General features: G+C 40.4%; 1 pseudogene; it reads left to right on the top strand.

The window, feature by feature from the left end:
* Positions 1-20,369: 20,369 nt before the first annotated feature.
* On the top strand, positions 20,370-22,359 carry LOC128870661 (small subunit ribosomal RNA; annotated as a pseudogene).
* The last annotated feature ends 788 nt before the right edge of the window (positions 22,360-23,147 follow it).

Genomic DNA, 23,147 nt, shown 5'->3' on the forward strand with positions numbered 1-23,147 from the left:
ATTGAATGATAAGTTAATTTGTTCACAATAACAAAAGTGGTATATATTTATTATTATATAAATAAAATGATTAAAAAATACAAAATAATGAATCATAATAAATACCACCACTGTATTATTGTTGAATTAAGACATTCGCAACTTAATAAAAATGTTTAGAATTAAATATATTTGATATATATTATTGAAAGAAAATCAATTTATATATTATTACTAGCGTACCCTCGCCCGCTTCGCTAGGCGATAAACTCAATGATTTGCTGAAGAGAATAAAATTAATACGAAACCAAGCTAATTATTTGATACAATTTCATTCGAACTTTATTGTAACACTTTTTGGTAGACAACATTTTTGGGTTTTCCATCTTTCGCGTAAATGAATAATGACGATGGTTTCCCTACTCGTGAGCAAGCTACATACAATTGTCCATGAGAAAAAATTGGGTATTCTAAATTAATACCGCACATTTGTAGAGACTGTCCTTGCGCCTTATTAATTGTCATAGCGAAGGCAAGGCGAATAGAGAACTGCAAACGTTTGAACTCGAATGGTAAATTCGTCGGAATCAGTGGAATTCTGGGTATCAAGACGCCTTCTCCTTTGTACTTCCCTTTCAAAATTGTTGCTTCAATAACATTACCCATTAGCTTCTTCACAGCGAGTCTGGTACCGTTGCAAAGTCGTGGCACATTAATGTTGCGCAGCATAATAATCGGTGCTCCAATTTTTAATCGTAAATTATGAGGTGGTAGGCCTGGCAAATCAAGTGAGTTTAAGAATTCAGCTGGATAACATCACGACATCATCTTGATCAGTAATAGTGTCCATTGACTTACTTATATGCAACTATGTCACCAGGTATTTGATCTAAAATAGCTGCCTTTATATCATTGACGTCTTTATTTTTCCCTGCTAAAATTGCTCTTTCGCTGAGCCAATCATGGTGTTTGTAATGTTGAACCATGTTTGGAAATACACTCTGTATCAATGCCTCTTTAGACTGTGCAAAAGTGCAGAAATTGTTAGGCAATGTAATCATTCCTGTTGGGCGACAGACATTTGGCCATTTCCGATTTTCAGTAATTGGTGTGAAAATTCAGCTGCTGACGGATCGTTCTGTAGTTGAACACGTACGTTTGTAACAAGTGTAAGCGTGTTTACATGTCTCCATAAATACGATGATTTTAAGCATGCTTAGATTTCATCTGCAGCCGTAGATTTTGGCACCTCCAAAGACTGTTTGGCTTCCTCGTAGATCTTTCAAAGTTATATCAAGTGCTTCCAATGGTTTCTTGTGTGCCATAGTACACTCGTCCCATACGATGAGCTTACATACTTTAAGAACTTTTGCCATTCCAGATGTTTTCGAAATATTACATGTTGGTGTTTCATTTACCTGCATATTCAAAGGCAACTTTAATGCAGAATGTGCTGTGCGACCGCCTTCCAGTAATGTAGCCGCGATTCCGGAAGAAGCGAGTGCCAATGCAACGTTATTATTTGATCGAATTGTTGCTAATAGCAATGAAATCAAAAAGGTCTTTCCTGTTCCCCCAGGAGCCTCCAAGAAAAACAATCCACCAGTTCCATGGCTAACATTATTTATGATTGTATCATAAACATGTTGCTGTTGTTGTGTTTAGTTCATTACAATCATAATGGTATTCACGCTCCAGTTCTCAATTTTCATTTCATTTCATTTATTGCCCAAAATCATTTTAACATAGGAGTTTACGAAGTTATGATAAAATTAGATTATTTAGCATTATCCTATCATACATTTGTATTTATCTAGGAGTTTAAAACTTATTTTTCTTTTGATATATACAATAGGTTATGATTATTATTTTGTATGTCTTTGGCATAATTTTAAAACTTATTTATATTCTCCCAAAAAGGGCTTAAAAAGGAGATAACGTATAATAAACTTCTATCATTTATTTGGCTATAAATTGATCAATGTTATAAACTAAATTTTCATCGTTGAAATTGTTCATCACGAAACGAAAACACAATCCGAAGTTCTCAATCGAGTTGTTGTAATGAATTAAACACATTTGTAATATCAAATTTAACGAAATTGAATGACCCATGTTGCTGTTGGTGATACAATTATGAATAATGTGAGCCATGGAACTGGTGGATTGTTTTTCTTCGATCCTCCTGGGGGAACAGAAAAGACCTTTTTGATTTCATTGATATTAGCAACAATTCGTTGCATTGGCACTCGCTTCTTCCGGAATTGCGGCTACATTACTGGAAGGCGGTCGCACAGCACATTCTGCATTAAAGTTGCCTTTGAATATGCAGGTAAATGAAACACCAACATGTAATATTTCGAAAACATCTGGAATGGCAAAAGTTCTTAAAGTATGTAAGCTCATCGTATGGCCATGATTTCAGGCAAACGTTACCTGTGATCCCAAAATCTACGGCCGCAGATGAAATCAATGCATGTTTAAAATCGTCGTATTTATGGAGACATGTAAACACGCTTACACTTGTTACAAACGTACGTGTTCAACTACAGAACGATCCGTCGGCAGCTGAATTTTCACACCAATTACTGAAAATCGGAAATGGCCAAATGTCTGTCGATCCAACAGGAATGATTTCATTGCCTAACAATTTCTGCACTTTTGCACAGTCTAAAGAGGCATTGATACAGATTGTATTTCCAAACATAGTTCAACACTACAAAAACAATGATTGGCTCAGCGAAAGAGCAATTTTAGCTGGGAAAAATAAGGACGTAAATGATATAAATGTAGCTATTTTGGATCAAATACCTGGTGACATAGTTGCATATAAGTAAGTCAATGGCCACTATTTACTGATCAAGATGATGTCGTAAATTATGCAACTGAATTCTTAAACTCACTCGATTTGTCAGGCCTACTACCTCATAATTTACGATTAAAAATTGGAGCACCGATTATATGCTGCGCAACATTAATGTGCCACGTCTTTCCAACGGTACCAGACTCGCTGTGAAGAAGCTAATGGGTAACGTTATCGAAGCAACAATTTTGAAATGGAAGTACAAAGGAGAAGACGTTTTGATACCCAGAATTCCACTGATTCCAACGGATTTACCATTCGATTTCAAACGTTTGCAGTTCCCATTCGCCTTGCCTTCGCTATTTTTCGTCCTTATTTTTCCCAGCTAAAATTGCTCTTTCGCTGAGCCAATCATGGTTTTTGTAATGTTGAACTATGTTTGGAAATACACTCTGTATCAATGCCTCTTTAGACTGTGCAAAAGTGCAGAAATTGTTAGGCAATGTTATCATTCCTGTTGTTTTTGAAAAAAGGTTTATTTTTTTTGGTTAAAAAGTGTTTTTTGAAGTTTTGAAAAACACTTCGCTCTAACAAATTTCTTCTCAGTTAATTGCTGAAAATTAAATATTTTGAAAAAACAATTTTTTTTTTAATTTAACGTTTTTGAGAAAATTTTGTTCTTGAAAAAATTTCATACTTTTGTAAAAGTTTAAATTGATTTGTTAAAAAAGATTTTTGTCCGCTTTGAAAAACACCCCCTCGAAAAAATGTATTCTCTATTAATAGTGGAATATGAAATGCTTTGAAAACACCTTTTTTTTTTTTAAATTTTGTTTGGTTTTCAGAAAATTTTGTTTTGACAAAATTTCATACCCTTGAAAAAGTTTTATTTTATTTTATTTGTTTAAAATTTTTGAAAATTTTTTTTTCTAATTTTAGAAAAACACCTCTTCGAAGAAATTTCTTTTATCTTTTTGAGGAAAATTTGGTTTTGAAAAAATTTCATGCTTTCGAAATTTTTTTATTTCACTTTATTTCTTCAAAATTTTTTAAAACAATTTTTTTTATAATTTTCGAAAAACACCCCTTTGAAAAAATGTTTTCTATGTGTCATAGTGGTATTCCATTAACTTTTAGGATTATAGTCAAATACTTACAAATATCTACGCTTTCACAAATAGCAACAATAAACAAATTTCCTCAAAACCAAAAAATTAACTTTTTTTCTAAAAAAATTCTAAACAAACAACGTAATAAATTTAGAATTTTTTGTTCACGAAAAACCAGTATTGTTTTTATTGTATTAACTGAAAACCAAAATGTTGCAAAAAATCAAAACAAAACTAAGTTATTTTTTTGTGTTCATTTGGTCCATATGTTCCATAAAAAGTTGATATGGTAAATAATATGCAGGGTCTGATACACGCAAATTTCCATTGACCATTATAGTGACAAAATTATCGATCACCAATTCCAACAGGATTTCAAAATCAGAGCTGGAATGAGTTGTTGTGTGGTGTACTTCTGAAAAAAATGAGAAATAAACAAAATAAATCTAAAAATTCGAATTCTAACTTTATCTTGTGTATGTTCTTATTACCTTTGAATTTTTCCAATGAAGCACCATTCATTTTAAATTTTCCAAGAATTTTTTTTATCATTTCGCGTTTCTTTCCTCTTTCATTCGATTCCAACATTTGTTCATAGCCGAAAACATCGTTTGCAAACGCATTCATTTCCATATAGAATTGGTCAAAGAAAGCATAGCTCAATTGAATTGAAACATTATTTTCATAAATACTTAGGACCTTAACTAATGCACCTTGGTACATACCTAACGCAGATATTCATCGCGACCTTGACATCGATACTATTGATGAAACAATACAAAGCGCTAGCAGAAGACACATAAATAGACTATTAACGCATACAAATCCTATGATGAGAAGACTACCAAATAAAGAAAAATCTACCCAAAGTCGGCTTAACCGTCAAACACCCACAGATCTTGCAAAATCCTTGTAATCAATTGTCAACTAATCGTATATGTCATTGTTTGTTAACCACTTGTTTTTAAATACAATAATATGTATATATTACTTCTAAATGAGCTTGGGGGCATTGGCTCTTCAATATCACTCTCATTCCATCTTTTTGTAAATCAAATTACTTATTGTATAACGACAGGTGTAATATTTTATGGAAGAAATAAAAAAAAAAAAATGTTCATTCGAATCATTTGAAATTTCTGTATACAATAACGAAAAATTCAAAAAAAGTTGTACACATAAAATGAATGTCGATTCGAAACTTACTTTAATCTAAGAATCGAGCAAGTTTTGTTTTGTACAATATTTTGATTTTTTCTTTTTTTTATATGAAGAAAATATTTAAAAGAAATTTTTTTTTGCTAAAAACCTTCCCCTAGTGGATCCCTATAATATGAAAAAAGAACGAATAAAATTGGTCTCGTATCGGCCCAAAAAAATGCGTACAAACGAACACCATTTCATTTTTATATATATAGATATATAAAATAATAATTTATATATGTAATTAAGGAGGAATGTCTAGCATAAAAATAAATTTTTTTTATTCTAGAATTGCCTCATTTTACATAATTATTTATATATATATATGTTATATATTTATATAAAAGGAGAAAAGAAAAATAGAGATGAAAAGATGATATAATTATTTATTAAATTGTGAGAAGATAAAAAATATTAAAACGACCTCAACTCATATGGGATTACCCCCTGAATTTAAGCATATTAATGAGGGGAGGAAAAGAAACTAACAAGGATTTTCTTAGTAGCGGCGAGCGAAAAGAAAATAATTCAGCACTAAGTCACTTTGTCTATATGTCAAATGTGAGATGCAGTGTATGGAATATCCCAATATCTAGTATGAGCAATTAACGATTTAAGTCCTTCTTAAATGAGGCCATTTACCCATAGAGGGTGCCAGGCCCGTATAACGTTAATGATTACTAGAAAGATATTTCCAAAGAGTCGTGTTGCTTGATAGTGCAGCATTAAGTGGGTGGTAAACTCCATCTAAAACTAAATACAACCATGAGACCGATAGTAAACAAGTACCGTGAGGGAAAGTTGAAAAGAACTCTGAATAGAGAGTTAAATAGTACGTGAAACTGCTTAGAGGTTAAGCCCGATGAACCTGAATATCCATTATGAAAAATTCATCATTAAATAAATAAAAATAATGTGCATTTTTTTCATATAAGGACATTGCAATCTGTTAAGATAATAAAGTATTTATCAAAAGATCATTGGTGATATTAAGTTTATTTAATTTAATTTGCTTTTTAAGCATATTAACATAGAATAAATACTAATGATTTGATAAAGTGTTGATAGATTTTATTATATATAATGCTAAAATTCATTTTTTGAATTTTACAAAAAATTTAATATCTATGATATTACTATTTATTTGTATGCATTTATATGATTAACAATGCGAAAGATTCAGGATACCTTCGGGACCCGTCTTGAAACACGGACCAAGGAGTCTAACATATGTGCAAGTCATTGAGTTATATTAAACTTAATGGCATAATTAACTTAACTTAAAAATATAATGGGATTAATTTTTAGTCTATTTTCTTAAATAGTCAATTAATTCAATCCCGGGGTGTTCCATATAGTTATGTATAATGATAATTTATTATTATTTATACCTCTAACTGGAGCGTACCTTGAGCATATATGCTGTGACCCGAAAGATGGTGAACTATACTTGATCAGGTTGAAGTCAGGGGAAACCCTGATGGAAGACCGAAACAGTTCTGACGTGCAAATCGATTGTCAGAATTGAGTATAGGGGCGAAAGACCAATCGAACCATCTAGTAGCTGGTTCCCTCCGAAGTTTCCCTCAGGATAGCTGGTGCATTTAAAAATTATATAAAATAATCTTATCTGGTAAAGCGAATGATTAGAGGCCTTAGGGTCGAAACGATTTTAACCTATTCTCAAACTTTAAATGGGTAAGAACCTCACCTTTCTTGATATGAAGGTTGAGGTTATGATATAATGTGCCCAGTGGGCCACTTTTGGTAAGCAGAACTGGCGCTGTGGGATGAACCAAACGTAATGTTACGGTGCCTAAATTAACAACTCATGCAGATACCATGAAAGGCGTTGGTTGCTTAAAACAGCAGGACGGTGTACATGGAAGTCGTAATCCGCTAAGGAGTGTGTAACAACTCACCTGCCGAAGCAACTAGCCGCTATACCGAGTTGTTTACAACTTGTGTGTGCCGCTAATTTCTGGCGTAGTATTTGGCGCGTGCCGTTACATTTCGGCGTGGGTGTACTGTGCGGCCGTATACTAGGTTGTCGTGCCGCTATATTGCCATATTTGGCAACGGTAAAAAGGGCGTCCCCTTTTCTGCGTGGGTACAGTACTGCGCCAAGGTTGAATAATTGTGCAGGTGCTGCGAACAGAGCGTGTTGCGTTTTTGCCTGCGGTCGAGCTCGGCGTTAGCTCCACTTGGGTCGACCCGTCCTTGTTCGGGGAACAGTGTTCCGTCTGGCAAGGCATTGGTGGTGACCTTTGCCAGACCTTTGGTTGGCGCTGTGGGCTACGCCCTCGCGCTTTGCTTTGGCTCACCGATAGGTGCAGCCGCTGTGTGCGTGTCTGTGCGGGGTTCATTTCTGCCGTGCAGTAGTTGCCGTCGCCCAAAAGGGACCCAATTTTTGTTGTTGCTCGGGAGGCCTTTATCCGGCGAATTCGGCAACCTTAGTGGTGGAGCGTTGGGCAATGCCCAAATTAGAAGGTTTGCGGAAGAGGGCGAAAACCCCTCTTCCTGGCGGTTCGGCGGTGCCATCGTCGGCGATGGGTGAGACGACGTCGGGGGAGGAGGAGGTGATTTTGCGGTCTCCTCCTCGTATCAAGAAGAACACCGGTGGGGGGTGCAGCGGTCCCGGTGGAGAAGTTGGGGAAGGCGGTTTTAAAGGTGCCTGAGAAGGTACCTTCGAGTAAGTCGAGGGTCAGTGGAAGCGAGGGCGTTTCCGAAAGTGGAAAAATTGGGAGTGGGAGAAAGGGGCGGAAGACAGGGGCTAAATTAGGTCCAGCCGGGAAGCATTTGGAGAAATTCCGTAGGAGTTTGGGTGCTTCCCTGGAGAATTTGGGAGCGTTCGGTGGGGGTGCCGAACAAAAGAAAGTTGGGGCTGAGTATATGGGGCGTTTCAAGTCCGTTGTGACTGCCTTCAGCGGAGCCGTCATAGACATGGACGGCGTCCCGAAGAGTGTAGCGAAGGACCTCCTGTGATACTCCTTGGAGTTTGAGGAACTTTTCGTTGAGATGGTGGCGGAGATCGCCCATCTTCGTGGGCAGTTAGAAGCCACGAAGAAAACAAGGAAGGAAGCACCTCGGAGGACGGCTGGAGGTCCGCTGGCTGGTGCAGCGACGATGCCGGCACCTCAGGCGCCTGCGCCTGTGTTGCCTGCAGCACCGATGCCCAAGCCAGTTGAGACCTGGTCGGTCGTAGTGAGGGGTAAGACCCCCACTACATCCAAGGAGGTGATTAAGAAGGTAGTGAAAGAGGTAGGGTCTTCTATGGGGGTTAGGGTGCACGAGGTGCGCCCGTTGAAGGATGGAGGTGCGATTATTCGCACCCTATCCCTTGCTGAGAGGGACAACTTGGCGAAAAATGCCAAGTTTTCCGAGGTGGGGCTCGATGTGAGCGTACGTCGGAAGCTGGGGCCTAGGGTTGTGGTCCAGGGGGTCCACACGGAGATCTCCCCTGATGAGTTCATGGGGGAATTCTTCCGGCTGAACCTCAAGGAGTTCAGCCCTGGGTGCCTTGAGAAACACGTCAGGATGGTCAGCCGTCCTCGGAAGGTCAGCCCTGATGGGGTGACGAATGTTGTCCTTGAGGGCACGGACATGCTAATGTCCGCCCTCCTGGAAGCAGGTCGTTGCTACGTAAAGTGGTTCTCCTTCCGGGTACGGCCGGACCAACTGACGCCCGGCTGCTTCCGATGCATGAGGTTCGACCATAGGGTGGCAGAATGCAGAGCCAAGGAGGATGTCTGCCGAAGGTGCGGGCAAGAAGGGCACAGGAGTGCAGGTTGTGGCAATGCCCCGCATTGTCGCAACTGTGCTTTTAAGGGCAAGCCAGCCAGACATCTGATGATGTCCACTGTCTGCCCGGTGTACTGTGCCATTGTTGCCCGTGCGCTCGTTAGACATTAATGGTTGAACTATATCAACTGAACTGTCAGGGGTCTTATGCCGTGATGTGTGAACTGGGGGCGTGTATGTCGGAGGGGGGCTGCGGCATTGCCTTGCTCCAGGAACCATACTCCACCAATGGGGTGGTGAGAGGTCTTCCTGGGGGCTTCAGGGTCTTTACGGATCTTGGAGTCAATGCCGCAGTAGCTATGTGTGAGCCAAGCTACTCTTGTGTAGTAGTTGACTCATCACAGTGGGGAGTATGTGTGTGTGTCGAGGGGGAATTCGGCAGAATGAATGTCGTCTGCTTGTACTGCAAGTTTGACGAGCCTCTAGAGCCCTACTTAAGATACATAGATGCGGTGCTACTACATGAGAGTAGCATTCCGGCCATCGTGTGTCTTGATGCGAATGCTACCTCCCCGATGTGGTTCAGCAAGGTATCCAGGCATACTGCTGGATATCGGAGCCCCGATCGGGGTGAGGTTATGAGCGATTGGCTTGTGGCGAATAGCCTCCTCATTGCAAACGAACCAACCGAATGGTATACGTTTGAGGGGCCTAGAGGTGTGAGTGACATTGACGTGACGCTCATGAATGAGGCAGCAGCGAGCAGGTTCGAGTGTAAATGGAGCGTTAGGGGGGCTTGGGGAATTAGTGACCATAATTTAATACAAATTATGGTTACTCCCCGTACCCCGCAGTTAGAAGGGGGGAGTCCATTGAGGCGATGGCATACCTCGTGTACTGACTGGAACCGATATGGACATACTGTTAGGGAAGCGGTATTGGGTATCCCGCTTAGTGAGTTTGAGGAATTGGGGGTTGACGAGCAAATTGCTCGTCTATCAGAATGTGTCTGGGGAATGAATGACTTAGTGTTTAGGAAAGCTAGGGCTGTGAGAATGAAAGGTGTGAAATGGTGGACGAGTGAGTTAAATTCAAAGAGGAGGTCTGTCCGACGCTTGAGGCGGTTGTTTCAACGCGGCAGGCGGACCAATTCGGAGAATCTGTCTCAGCTCAAGTATCAATTTAGTGCAGGGATGAAAGAATATAAGAAGATGCTTGTGAGAGTAAAGGAAGAACAGTGGAGGAGATTTGTGGGGGAAAATAGGGACGACCCTTGGGGACAGGTCCTTAGGATCTGTCGGCGTCGTCGAAATGAGATGGCTAGCTCTCTTCGCGTAGGTGATACTGGCGAGTTCTTCCCCAGGGCTGAGGTTTAGGTTCCTCCTGCACAAGAGGTGCCTGTCCCTCCACTAGACGTTGGGGAGTTGGATTATGCGTTTGGCCTGGTCAGGTCTAAAAGGTCTCCAGGTTTCGATGGTTTGAACGGAGAGATGTGCAAATGCTTGTGGAAGTTCATTCCGGAATATTTGGAGGCCATTTATGATAAATGCATATGGGAGGGAAATTTTCCACGCGAGTGGAAAGTTGCTAGGGTTGTTGTACTCTTGAAGTCGCCCGATCCTCGATCTTATCGTGGTATCAGCCTCCTTCCAGTACTTGGAAAAGTGCTGGAAAGGGTTATGGTTGAGCGGCTTCAGGAGCTAACTCGGGGTGTTAGGTCGGATAGGCAGTATGGATTTAGGAAAGGACGTAGTACAGAAGATGCGTGGATGTATATTCAGAGTGTAGTTAAGGAAAACGTCAATAAATATGTCCTTGGCATGTTTATTGACTTCAAAGGGGCATTTGACTACTTGCGCTGGGACCGGGTGTTACAACGGCTAGAGGAGCTTGGCTGTCCGGAAATTACTGTATGGCGGAGTTAGTTTTCGGACAGAAAAGCATCCATAGTAGGTGTGGGCGGAAGTGTGGAGATTGGGGTGGCGCAAGGCTGTCCGCAAGGATCCATCAGTGGTCCCTTCATTTGGAACCTCATGATGGACTCTCTGCTTCGGCAGTTAGAGCCACTTTGTAAACACTGCGCGTATGCGGACGACCTTCTCATTTTGGTTGAGGGTCGTTCGCGTGAGGAACTGGAGCGAGTGGGGGGGGCAGCTCCTTACATTTACCCACAATTGTGGGGTTGATGTGGGAGTGGGCATATCGATGGACAAAACGGTGACAATGCTGCTTAAGGGCAGATGGTCCCCGAGTCGTCCACCGATTGTACGTTTGAATGGGGTATTGATTAGGTATGTGACGCAAGTCAAATACGTGGGGTTAACTATGAAGGAGGCAATTGTTGGGTAAGTTCGTCGCGTGGTCAGATTTGACTGGGGCCTTAGCCGACGTGCGGTTCGCACCGTATATCGGGGCCTATTTGTGGCCTGTGCCACCTATCGTGCCACTATATGGTACGAATCGGCTTTAAAGTCAGTTGGCAAACGTCATCTGAGGGCGTGCCAGCGCATTATGTTGCTTGCCTGCATGTCTGTATGCCGTACAGTGAGTACGGATGCGCTGCAGGTGTTGTTGGGTGCGCCTCCTCTTGACCTGTTAGTCGTGCGGTGGGCGGTTGCCTTTAGGTTGAGAAGGAGGCTTTGTATGCCACTGCTAGATGGATGGTTATCCGACGGTGATGTCGAAGGGGGTTTTTAGAGTGCAAAAGGTTGTTGAATGAGTGTATGCTTCGTGGGTGGCAAAACCGTTGGGACAAAAGTTCCAAAGTTCGCGTGACATACGAGTACATTCGGGATGTTTCCTTTGTCGGGAAAACTTCTAATTTTGGATTTTCCCTCAGCCTAGGATTCCTCCTTACAGGGCATGGGCCTCTTAATGCGTATTCGCATGAGAGGCGCTTGTCCACAAGTGAGGAGTGTGTTTGTGGGTCGGCAAGAGAGGACTGGGTGCACGTCCTCTGCGAATGCCCGTTGTACTCAGACATTAGGAATCTTGCGGGTGTGGGGATTAGTTGGACTGATGGACGGTATGATGTGATTGGTGTGATTGCCAACCGTCGGAATGTCGAAATGTTAGGGCAATATGCGCGTGAGGTTTTTAGGCGGCGACGTAATTTAAGGCGTTCAGTTGATTAGTTGTTAGCTATTCTTGTCTGTGTGTTCTGTTGTGGGATTGGGGTTTGGTGTGGGGAATGTCCACCAGTCCAGAGCTGTATGGAAGCTCAACTGGTAGTATAGTCTCGGCTACGAGGTCTGACCGGAGACTTAAATCTGGTACCACGGGGAACAGGGGCCCTCGGAGCTAGCTCCGAGCTGTTCTTGAGGTAGGCCCTTCGGGGAGTATCGTGGTGGCTGTGGGTAACACCTAAATGCAGGTAGAGCCTTTTGGCTCGATGTGGAGTTACATTGCAACCGGGTGCCGGGACCCATAGAACGGCAGAGGGTTAGATATACCTCGAACCCTACCAAGGTGGTTAGTGTGTCCATTCCACACTACCAATTGGTACCTTAAGTGCTTTTTGCATTTCTGGGGCGCCGATCAACGCATTGTTTTGGTCTGTTGTGTTTTTGAGCACCGTGGTGTCGGGTCGTCGCCGGTGGGTACCCACGGGACGCTGTCCCTATTTACTCATTCGCAGTGTGACCGTTGAAGTGAGCGGACGCGTGAGCGCTGGTTTTGCTTTGCGAGCTAGTGAATTTTTCTTTGAGCGTTGTTTTTCGCGAGTGACGTATATTGTGCGAACTTAATCGGCGTGGTTGTGTGTGCGGGAAACTGTTCGACTGTCGCCTGATCGGCGTAATTCTATTGTGCGAAAGACCATTGTTCAACTGTGCGTATAATTGTCGGCGGGTTCTTCCCGCTAAGTGGGCGCCGGTATAATTGCCCGCACCTGTTCGGTGTAACACGTGTTGTGTGGGAAAAACAATTATCGTTCTACGGGTAGCGAAGAACACTATAATTGCGCGTGCCTGATCGGCGTAACTGCGTAACTGTGTGTGCGAAAGACTATTGTTAAACTGTGCGTGTAATTGTCGGCGGGTTCTTCCCGATAAAAGTGGGTGCCGCTATAACTGCGCGCACCTGTTCGGTGTAACACGTGTTGCGTGGGAAAAACAATTATCGCTGTGCGGGTAGCGAGGAACGCTATAATTGCGCGTGCTTGTTCCGCGTAATTTCTATTGTGGGAAAAACAATTATCGTTGTGCGGGCAATTACCGGTGGGTTTATCGCGTGTAGACAATTATTCACTGTGCGAGTGCCGTGACGCGAGTGACAGTGGTGGCAGTGGGCTATGCCCAAATTAGGCGTGGCGATGAAGAGGGCGAGCACCCCTCTCCAGTGCGGTTCAAGATTGGCGTCATCGGCGATGGATGGGAGGAGGAGGTCCTCTTGAGATCCCCTCCCAGTATGAAGAAGAAGACCGCTGGAGGAGCAGCGGTCCCAGCTGAAAAGGTGGCTGCAAAGGCACCTGAAAAGGGTAAGTCTAGGGTTAGTGGAAGCGAGTGCGCTTCCGAAAGTGGTAAAAGGAGTGGGAAGACCGCAAAATTGGGACCAGCCGGGAAGCTGATGATAAAACTAAGGAAGAGTTTTGCCCCTTCTCAGGAGGGGTTGGGAGTGCCCGGTGGGGATGACGAGCGCGAGAAAGTTCATGGGGCGTTTTAAGTCCGTTGTGGCTGTCTTCAGCGGAGCCGTCATTGACATTGACGGCTTCACGAAGAGTGTTGCGAAGGACCTCCTGGGTTACTCCTTGGAGCTTGAGGAACTCTTCGTAGAGATGGTGGCGGAGATCGCTCATCTTCGTGGGCAGTTAGAAGCCACGAAGAGGACAAGGTAGGAAGCACCTCGGAGCACCTATATATAAAATATATATAGAGAACGAAAATGCTTTGTCATAAAAAACGGTTTTTGAATTTTGATAAGAAAAGCTAAAGGGGTCGGCGGGAGCGCACATTGAACGAAAGAAAATGAAAGAAAAACACAACAAAGAAGACCAAATAAAATACAAATATTTTATACAAATAAAAACACATTATTAAGAAATAATGATGATGATAAATAAATTGTGTTATTATAATTACGTTCTATTATATGTGTGTTTTCCCCTTTACTTTTTATATACACCGTCGTAATTTATGTAGAAATTAATAAAACACTCGATAACGTTTTCAAAGTTTATTTGTATATATATTATGTTAAATGTATATTGCGCGGATTATGTACATGATGCCTGAGCGGGCATTCTATTCAAACTGTCCTGTTTTGTCCGTTCTTATTTGGTAGGGTGACCGTGCGTTCCGTCGGTAGGGTTGCATTTCTTTGTATTCAGTACGACTGTCCGCTTCGCGTCTGCCTTAGGTGTGGCCTTCCTACATTCGGCCGTCCTGACATGTCGTTCGCCTCGAACGATGGGTTCCAGGCTTTCATGTATTCGGCGACTGTTCGTGTATTGTTGGGTCCTTCATGGTCACCTACCTTCTCGACTGAGTATCTACCATGTGCAAAACGTTCTTTAACTGAGTATGGGCCTAAAAATTTTGCTTTGAGTTTCAGACCTGGGCCATACTGTGTTCTTTGAATCGCTACTAAGTCTCCTACATTGTATTCTGTTTCTGGTTTTCGTTTGGAATTGAAAGTCCTTTTATTCTCCTCTTGAATCTTTGAGATGTTGTCTAAAGCTTGTTTCCTTACATTTCCTCTCTCCTCGTCTAATTCGTTAATTAAGGATTCTTCTAATAATTCTCGAAGTTCGACGTCTTCCGATGTGCGCATATTTAACCCTGTCAAAATTTTAAAAGGGGCGACGTTGGTACTCCTAGGAGGTGAATTATTTAGCATACGCTGCACTCTATCAACATGCTTGTACCAGTTTGCTGGGTTATTGTGGCAGAGTTTTGTGAGTAACGGTATGATAATACGATTTATTCTTTCGACCTGCCCATTTCCCCGTGGCACGCCGGTTGCAATAAGCAAGTGCTGAATACCCTCTTTACTACAATAGTCACTAAAATGTTTACTTGTAAAAGCTGTTCCCCTGTCCGTTACTATTCTTCTGGGGTTACCAAATATCGATGATTGGTTTTGCAATCTTTCTACAACGGAAGTTGTGTCTGTACCCTTTGCGGGATACAACCAGACAAACTTACTAAAAGCATCCACTACTACCAGTAAGTGGTTGTATTTTTTATGAGTAAGTTCCATTGGACCTAGGTGATCCACATGGTAGGTTAAAAGTGGCTGGTCAGCTTTATTTATAGGGGAAAGTAAACCTTCCTTCTTACCCCTCTTCGACTCCCCAATAATGCATTCGACACAGTTCTTTATAACTTTTGTTACTTTCGGACCTATCTGCGGTATATAAAAGAATCTTTCTACATAGTCTTGCGTCTTTTTAGTAGACCAATGGCCCTGATTATGTGCCATACGAATAATTTCATCTTCCATATCTTGCGGTACCACTACTAACTCTTTCACAGGGTTCTTATATAATATACCGTTTTTTATATTATATAAAAATCTTCGTACATACTCTTTTCTAAAACTTTTGACACTGCCTTGACCCATTCGTCATTTTTCTGTCCTTGGTTTAATCGAAAACTTATAGAATCTTCCAACATCATGGATGCCATTCTGCTAAGAGCATCTACGTGTTTCATTTTTACCCCTGGTCTGTGTTCAATGACGTAGTCGAAGTCCTGAAGATACATGGCCCAACGAGCTACTCTTAAAGGAACTTCTTTTTTCTTCATTGTTAATGCGAACGCATTACAATCACTCACGATTCGGATCTTCTTACCAATTACGTAGATTCGCCACTTTTTCAACGCTTCTTTAATTGCCAAAACCTCGAGCTCGTACGAGTGGTACTTTTGCTCTTCAGGTCTAGTTTTGCGACTGAAGTATTGTATGGGGTGGAAAAGTTGATCATCCACATCTTTTTGGAGGAGAACGCCCCCATAACCATACATGCTGGCATCTGTATGTATCTCCGTTTCAGCCTTAGGATTATATAATTTCAAAACTGGAGCTTTAACTAGTGCTAATTTAAGATCCTGAAAGGCTAGAACTTGTTCTTCATTTATTAGGAAATTCACATCCTTTCTGAGCAAATCAGTTAACGGCTTTGCAACTAACGCATATCCCTCTATAAATCGTCTGAAGTATGAAGTTAGGCCTAAAAATCTTTGAAGGGATTTTTTGTCACGCGGGAGTGGAAAGGACTGAACAGCCTTCACTTTATCGTCTGATGGTTTGATACACCCTTCTTCAATAATATATCCTAAAAAGTTAATTTTCCTCATTAAAAATTGACACTTTTGCCACTTTACCTTTAAACCAAAATTCTCTGCTCTCTTCAAAACAATTTTAAGCTTTTCTATTGCTTCATCTTCATCTTGCGCTGGAATAATTATATCGTCCATGTAAATTACGATAACCCCTACTTGAACCAAATCACGGAAAATTGCTGAAATGTACCTGCAAAAGACTGCCGGGGAGTTAGAGATCCCAAATGGCACGAAGTTAAATTCATACTGGCCGCTATGAGTAACAAAAGATGTATATCGCTTTGAATCTGTTTCAACCGGTACGTGGAAAAACCCGTTTGCTAAATCTAACGTTGAGAAAATCTCGGCATCTTGTAGTCTTTCCAAGACATCATCGATTAGTGGCATTGGGAAATTATCTCGCGTTACCTTTTCGTTAAGCTTTCGAAAATCACAACACAAACGCTTTGTGCCATCCTTCTTTGACACAAGAACCACCGGTGAGGCATACTCGGAATTACTCTGTTGAATTATACCCTCTTTCAACCATGTATCTACCTGTTCATCTATAATACGCTGATCGGAATACGAAACTCTGCGCGGAGTTTGGTAAACTGGCGTATCCTCGGATAAAATAATCTTCATTTGCACCGGGGATTGAGAGTTCTGCTTTGGGGCATATTGATTTATTAGATTCGTAACGGCGGCGCATTTGTCTGCAGACAGATGCGAAAGCCTCAAATCAGGAATACTTTGAAAAGTATTTAAATCACTTTGTAAGCAAAGAACGCTAAACTCACTGAAAATTGAATTACGATCTGTATCCGTAACTGATATTTGGTGCGAATCGAAAGTTTTGGTTTTATCCCGTAGACTATTTTCCAAGCATTTGGTCTTAAAAGTAGCGACACCTTCCGCAAATGTGATATCTGATTTCTTGAGGATATCGTTTCCTAGCACAGCTTCATAACGTAAATCGTTGCTTCTGGTGACATGAAAAGTTACACCTATTCCCAGATCGTCTACACTGATTTCCCTTTCTATGCTGCCTATTGTGGTAAGTTCACTTTCTTTTATACCTACCAATCGTCGTTGCCCGCTACTTAATTGTGGATTCTTTAGCTTCTTGAAAATGTCGTACCTCAGTAAACTTAAATCCGATCCTGTATCAACCATTGCGTCGACCATAATATCGTCAACCTTAATACGCTTAAAAATTAAGCTACTGACATGTATCCCAGGTCTGTTAAACATGGCATTAACCACCCCTCTCTCTTTTTTTATTTGCCTATTTACATTAGCTTTGCACTCAAAACTTCGGTGCCCCTCTACACCGCATTTGAAACACTTATATTGTCTCTCTCTATTAACGCAATCTTTTGCCATATGTCCCGTTGATGAACATTTAAAACATTTTTTTGCATTTGCGTTTTCCTGTAAAACTAAACCTTTCGACGTACTTTGTGCAGATTGGGACTTCCGCGATTGATACACCTTTTCATACACTTTTAAGTTTTCTTTTAGGTCTTTGATCGTTTGTGCCTGGTATAAAATAATTTTATTTTGTCTCGCGTCGGGAATCCCTTCAATGAAATACCCTATTACGCTAACCTCATCCATTTTAACTGGCTTTGCAATTTCCATCAGTGTATATAAGTATTCCCTAAACGACTCACTGTACTTTTTACGCCTATTTTGAAGCATGTGGTGGATTTCTAATAACGATAATTTTTTACCAAACTCATCTATTATGGCTGTTTTTAGTGCATCCCAATCATTAACACCAACTTGACTTCGTAAAAATAACTTGGCTGCTCCTTTCAAAAGTTGTTTGGCATATACGTATTTTTGAAGTTCGCCCCATCCCAATGTAATGGCGTTATCTTCAAACTCTCTTATCCAGTCATGTACATCTAGCGTATCTGTTCCAGTGAACGATGGTAAACTGTCTTGTATGTCTTTCAAGGTAAAAGATGGTCTCGTCACTACGGTTTGCGGTACCGAATTTACGGCTTCTTGGTAAGCTGACTCACGTTCGCTTTCTTCGCCATCGCTTTCTAAAAGATTATAATGTCTAAGAAGTCTGTCCCTTAGTCCACTTTTACGTCCTTGTGTACTTAAGTCAACCCGTCTTAAGTTTTCTTTTAAAGATTCTACAGTCATAGTTAAGATCGTTTGAGCGTCCATTGTCTTACAAAAATTTTTGCAAAGTTTTTAAGTTAAATTCAAAAATACGATTATTTTAGTTAAATATAAATCGATTACAATATCGTACCAAAATTTTTTTTTGTTGAGTAAGATTATAAGCAATTAATGTAAATGTAAATAAAAACTATATTCCAAAGTGACATTAGCACATTACATACATACATGCAAGTACATATGTAAGTTTAAACTTCGTACAATTTGTGAGTTAATGATTACTTATAAGAAATTAATATAATTATCAAAAGGGAGAAACAAAAAATTTACAGGAATAAAGAGTGTCTAAATTACTTAAATGTTACACAGTAATATTAGGGTTAATAAAGAGTATCTAAATTACTTATATGTTACAAAGTAATATTAGGGTTAATAGAACTAATCAATGTTTTTAAGATTTTACAAATATGGCTGCCACTGGTTCACGCCGTTGATGCTCCGCTTTCGCTTAGTACAAACCCCTTCAACTCGTTATCCTGCTCTGCTGCTATCTGCAAAAGCTGAACTTTCGTTGACTTCTCCGCTTCAAAACACCTGCTTCTGCTTTAGCTTGTGGTGCTGTTTCACTACTACTTCACTTTTGTTCGCCTCCACAAACATGTGTATGTCTGCCACAGTCTCACAAATGTTCGAGTTACGTGTACACTGTTTTTCGTTTGCGCACACGAACGCAATAAATCATACACAAAATATTGCCACTATTGCTGTCTCATATGAAATTATTTCTTTTAATACCACTACGAGTGTTTCAGTACATTGCAGTGCGGCATATGTACTTCTTTTCACTTATACTTTTAGTTTATCATATAAACTTATTTCTTTTAATACCACTGCGAGTGTTTCAGTACAATGCAGTGCGGCATATGTACTTCTTTTCACTTATACTTTTAGTTTATTTCAGGTTCTTTTTTTTGTAAAACCTTTCACACACGTATGCTGACTGAACAAATCGCGGTCGTCTCCGCGATCGCAGCTGAATATACTGTTGATGTCGCTGTCGAGCCTATGGCCACTTTTGTTGCGGTCTTTATTGATGCTTGTGTATTCACTGTTGCTGTTCTGTTTTTTTTTTTTCACTTGTTTCGGTTTCATGCACCTGTCGCTCTCTCACTCTAGCTACTGCCTTTTTAGTTCGTTTTAGTATATTAATAGATGCGGTGATCCGCATAAGGAATATGCATTCGCGCTTATAGGTTCATCACAATGCATCCGTTGCGGTAACGGATTTGACTTTTGAGTACAGTCAAATCAAAAATGTATAACGGATTTGACTTTTGAGTACAGTCAAATCAAAAATGTATAACGGATGTAACGGATTTGACTTTTGAGTACAGTCAAATCAAAAATGTATAACGGATGTAACGGATTTGACTTTTGAGTACAGTCAAATCAAAAATGTATAACGGATGTAACGGATTTGACTTTTGAGTACAGTCAAATCAAAAATGTATATACTATGCATCGAATGGAATCGCCTTCACTGGACGAATAAACATTTTTTTTCTTCGCGTTTATAATGCGCAATATCTTCAAAAGGTTTTTACTTTTATTCAGTTTATATTTATTATATTAAATCACTTTTTCGCTAGAAACGGATCCGAACATTTGCCATAAGTGCGTTTCGCGTTATTAAATCGCTGGTATATACTTTACGGTATGGAGTACGCGATATCGCGTGGTTGGTATATACTTAGTTAGAATTATTCACGTTAGTTAGTTATTTCACGAAGTGTGTTATTTCTTTTAGTATTAATAGCCTTCCCGGACGAGCCCCCATTTCTGTAGAAATTAATAAAACACTCGATAACGTTTTCAAAGTTTATTTGTATATATATTATGTTAAATGTATATTGCGCGGATTATGTACATGATGCCTGAGCGGGCATTCTATTCAAACTGTATTGTTTTGTCCGTTCTTATTTGGTAGGGTGACCGTGCGTTCCGTCGGTAGGGTTGCATTTCTTTGTATTCAGTACGACTGTCCGCCTCGCGTATGCCTTAGGTGTGGCCTTCCTACATTTATGAAATTTTCAAATATGAAAAACAAAGAAAAATATATAGATAAATATTATTCTGGTAGATCCTGCCAGTAGTTATATGCTTGTCTCAAAGATTAAGCCATGCACGTCTAAGTACAAACAAATTAAAAGTGAAACCGCAAAAGGCTCTTTATATCAGTTATGGTTCCATAGATCGTTAACAGTTACTTGGATAACTGTGGTAATTCTAGAGCTAATACATGCAATATAAACACGGACCTTATGGAACGTGTGCTTTTATTAGACTAAAACCAAGCGATCAAATGATCGTTAAATTGATTGAACTCTAGATAATTTGCAGATCGTATGGTCCCGTACCGACGACAGATCTTTCAAATGTCTGCCTTATCAACTTTTGATGGTAGTATCTAGGACTACCATGGTTGCAATTGTAACGGGGAATCAGGGTTTGATTCCGGAGAGGGAGCCTGAGAAACGGCTACCACATCTAAGGAAGGCAGCAGGCGCGTAAATTACCCACTCCCAGTTCGGGGAGGTAGTGACGAAAAATAGCAATACAGGACTCATATCCGAGGCCCTGTAATTGGAATGAGTACACATTAAATCCTTTAACAAGGACCTATTGGAGGGCAAGTCTGGTGCCGGCAGCCGCGGTAATTCCAGCTCCAATAGCGTATATTAAAGTTGTTGCGGTTAAAACGTTCGTAGTTGAATTTGTGCTTCATACTGGTAGTACAACTATATATTGTGGTATGTACATTACCATATGTATGTAAGCGTATTACCGGTGGAGTTCTTATATATGATTAACACAATGTATTTTTTATATACTCCTCCTATTTAAACCTACTTCAGTGCTCTTCATCGAGTGTTGTTGTGGGCCGGTACAATTACTTTGAACAAATTAGAGTGCGTAAAGCAGACTCCAAATACCTGAATATTTTGTGCATGGAATAATGAAATAAGACCTCTGTTCTACTTTCATTGGTTTTTAGATCAAGAGGTAATGATTAAAAGAAGCAGTTTGCGGGCATTACTATTACGACGCGAGAGGTGAAATTCTTGGACCGTCGTAAGACTAACTTAAGCGAAAGCATTTGCCAAAGATGTTTTCATTAATCAAGAACGAAAGTTAGAGGTTCGAAGGCGATCAGAAACCGCCCTAGTGCTAACCATAAACGATGCCAGCTAGCAATTGGGTGTAGCTACTACTATGGCTCTCTCAGTCGCTTCCCGGGAAACCAAAGCTTTTGGGCTCCGGGAGAAGTATGGTTGCAAAGCTGAAACTTAAAGGAATTGACGGAAGGGCACCACCAGGAGTGGAGCCTGCGGCTTAATTTGACTCAACACGGGAAAACTTACCAGGTCCGAACATAAGCATGTAAGACAGATTGATAGCTCTTTCTCGAATCTATGGGTGGTGGTGCATGGCCGTTCTTAGTTCGTGGAGTGATTTGTCTGGTTAATTCCGATAACGAACGAGACTGAAATATATTAAATAGATGCTTTCAGGATTATGATGTTGAAACTTATATAGCCTTCTTTCATGCGTACATCTTGAATGTACAAGTGTTTGAATGTGTTTATATAAGTGGAGTCGTACCTGTTGGTGTGTCCCATTATAAGGACACTAGCCTCTTAAATGGAAAAATTGCGTCTAGCAGTAACGAGATTGAGCAATAACAGGTCTGTGATGCCCTAAGATGTCCTGGGCTGCACGCGCGCTACAATGAAAGTATCAACGTGAATTTCCTAGACCGAAAGGTCCGGGTAAACCGCTGAACCACTTTCATGCTTGGGATTGTGAACTGAAACTGTTCACATGAACTTGGAATTCCCAGTAAGTGTGAGTTATTAACTCGCATTGATTAAGTCCCTGCCCTTTGTACATACCGCCCGTCGCTACTACCGATTGAATTATTTAGTGAGGTCTCCGGACGTGATCACTGTGACGCCTCGTGTGTCACGGTTGTTTCGCAAAAGTTGGCCGAACTTGATTATTTAGAGGAAGTAAAAGTCGTAACAAGCTTTCCGTAGGTGAACCTGCGGAAGGATCATTATTGTGTTCCATATCCGTAAGAAAAACGAACAAACAAAAAATAGTACATGCCAAAAAAAATAAAATCAAAAACACAAACAAAAGAAAAAAAAAAAGAAAAATATGTGATTGTTTTGAATCCATATTCTTTTTATTCTTTTTCATTCAATTTCTGAGCCATCAATTATATCATATTAAATATAATATGATGGTACATTTTGTAAAGTTGTTTCTTATTTTTGGAGTTTACTCCTTAAGAAACGATATATAAGGCCCATGGTATGAAAAATATGGGTAGTAAAATCGTGTGAATCACCGGAAGTGTACGCTGACGGAAGTGACGCGTTGCCCTTTTCTCTTTTGGTTTGTGTTTTTCATGGTTTATTTAATTGGTAAGTGTTTATTTAAATTTTTTCCAACGAAGAGACAAACCACCACTTTGAATATTTGAATATTATCTGCGCAGCGCATTAGTGCAACAACAAACCATACATCAGCTACTCAGTGTTTTTGCTACTACATTTCACCTCAAACTGTGCATGCGTAATTGTGCCTGCGAATGTTTTGTTACAATGGAGAAACTACTCAGAGTGTTTCGCTGCTACATTTGACATCAAACTGTGGCTCATCATCATAAATGTGTGGCTTACAAAGTATATTATATTCACTAATTTTGCAAATAGCAAAATTGCATAGCTGGAAACATAAAATGCCTCTGTTAGCTATCCTACATAAAAGTAAATTTTGTAAACTGTGCGCTAGCTAAGCTACGAACCATTTCTGGTTCCATTTTGCAAAGACGCTACTACA

The sequence above is a fragment of the Anastrepha ludens genome, unplaced genomic scaffold, assembly GCF_028408465.1.
Source record: "Anastrepha ludens isolate Willacy unplaced genomic scaffold, idAnaLude1.1 ptg000018l, whole genome shotgun sequence".
NCBI classification, from domain to species: Eukaryota; Metazoa; Arthropoda; class Insecta; order Diptera; family Tephritidae; genus Anastrepha; species Anastrepha ludens.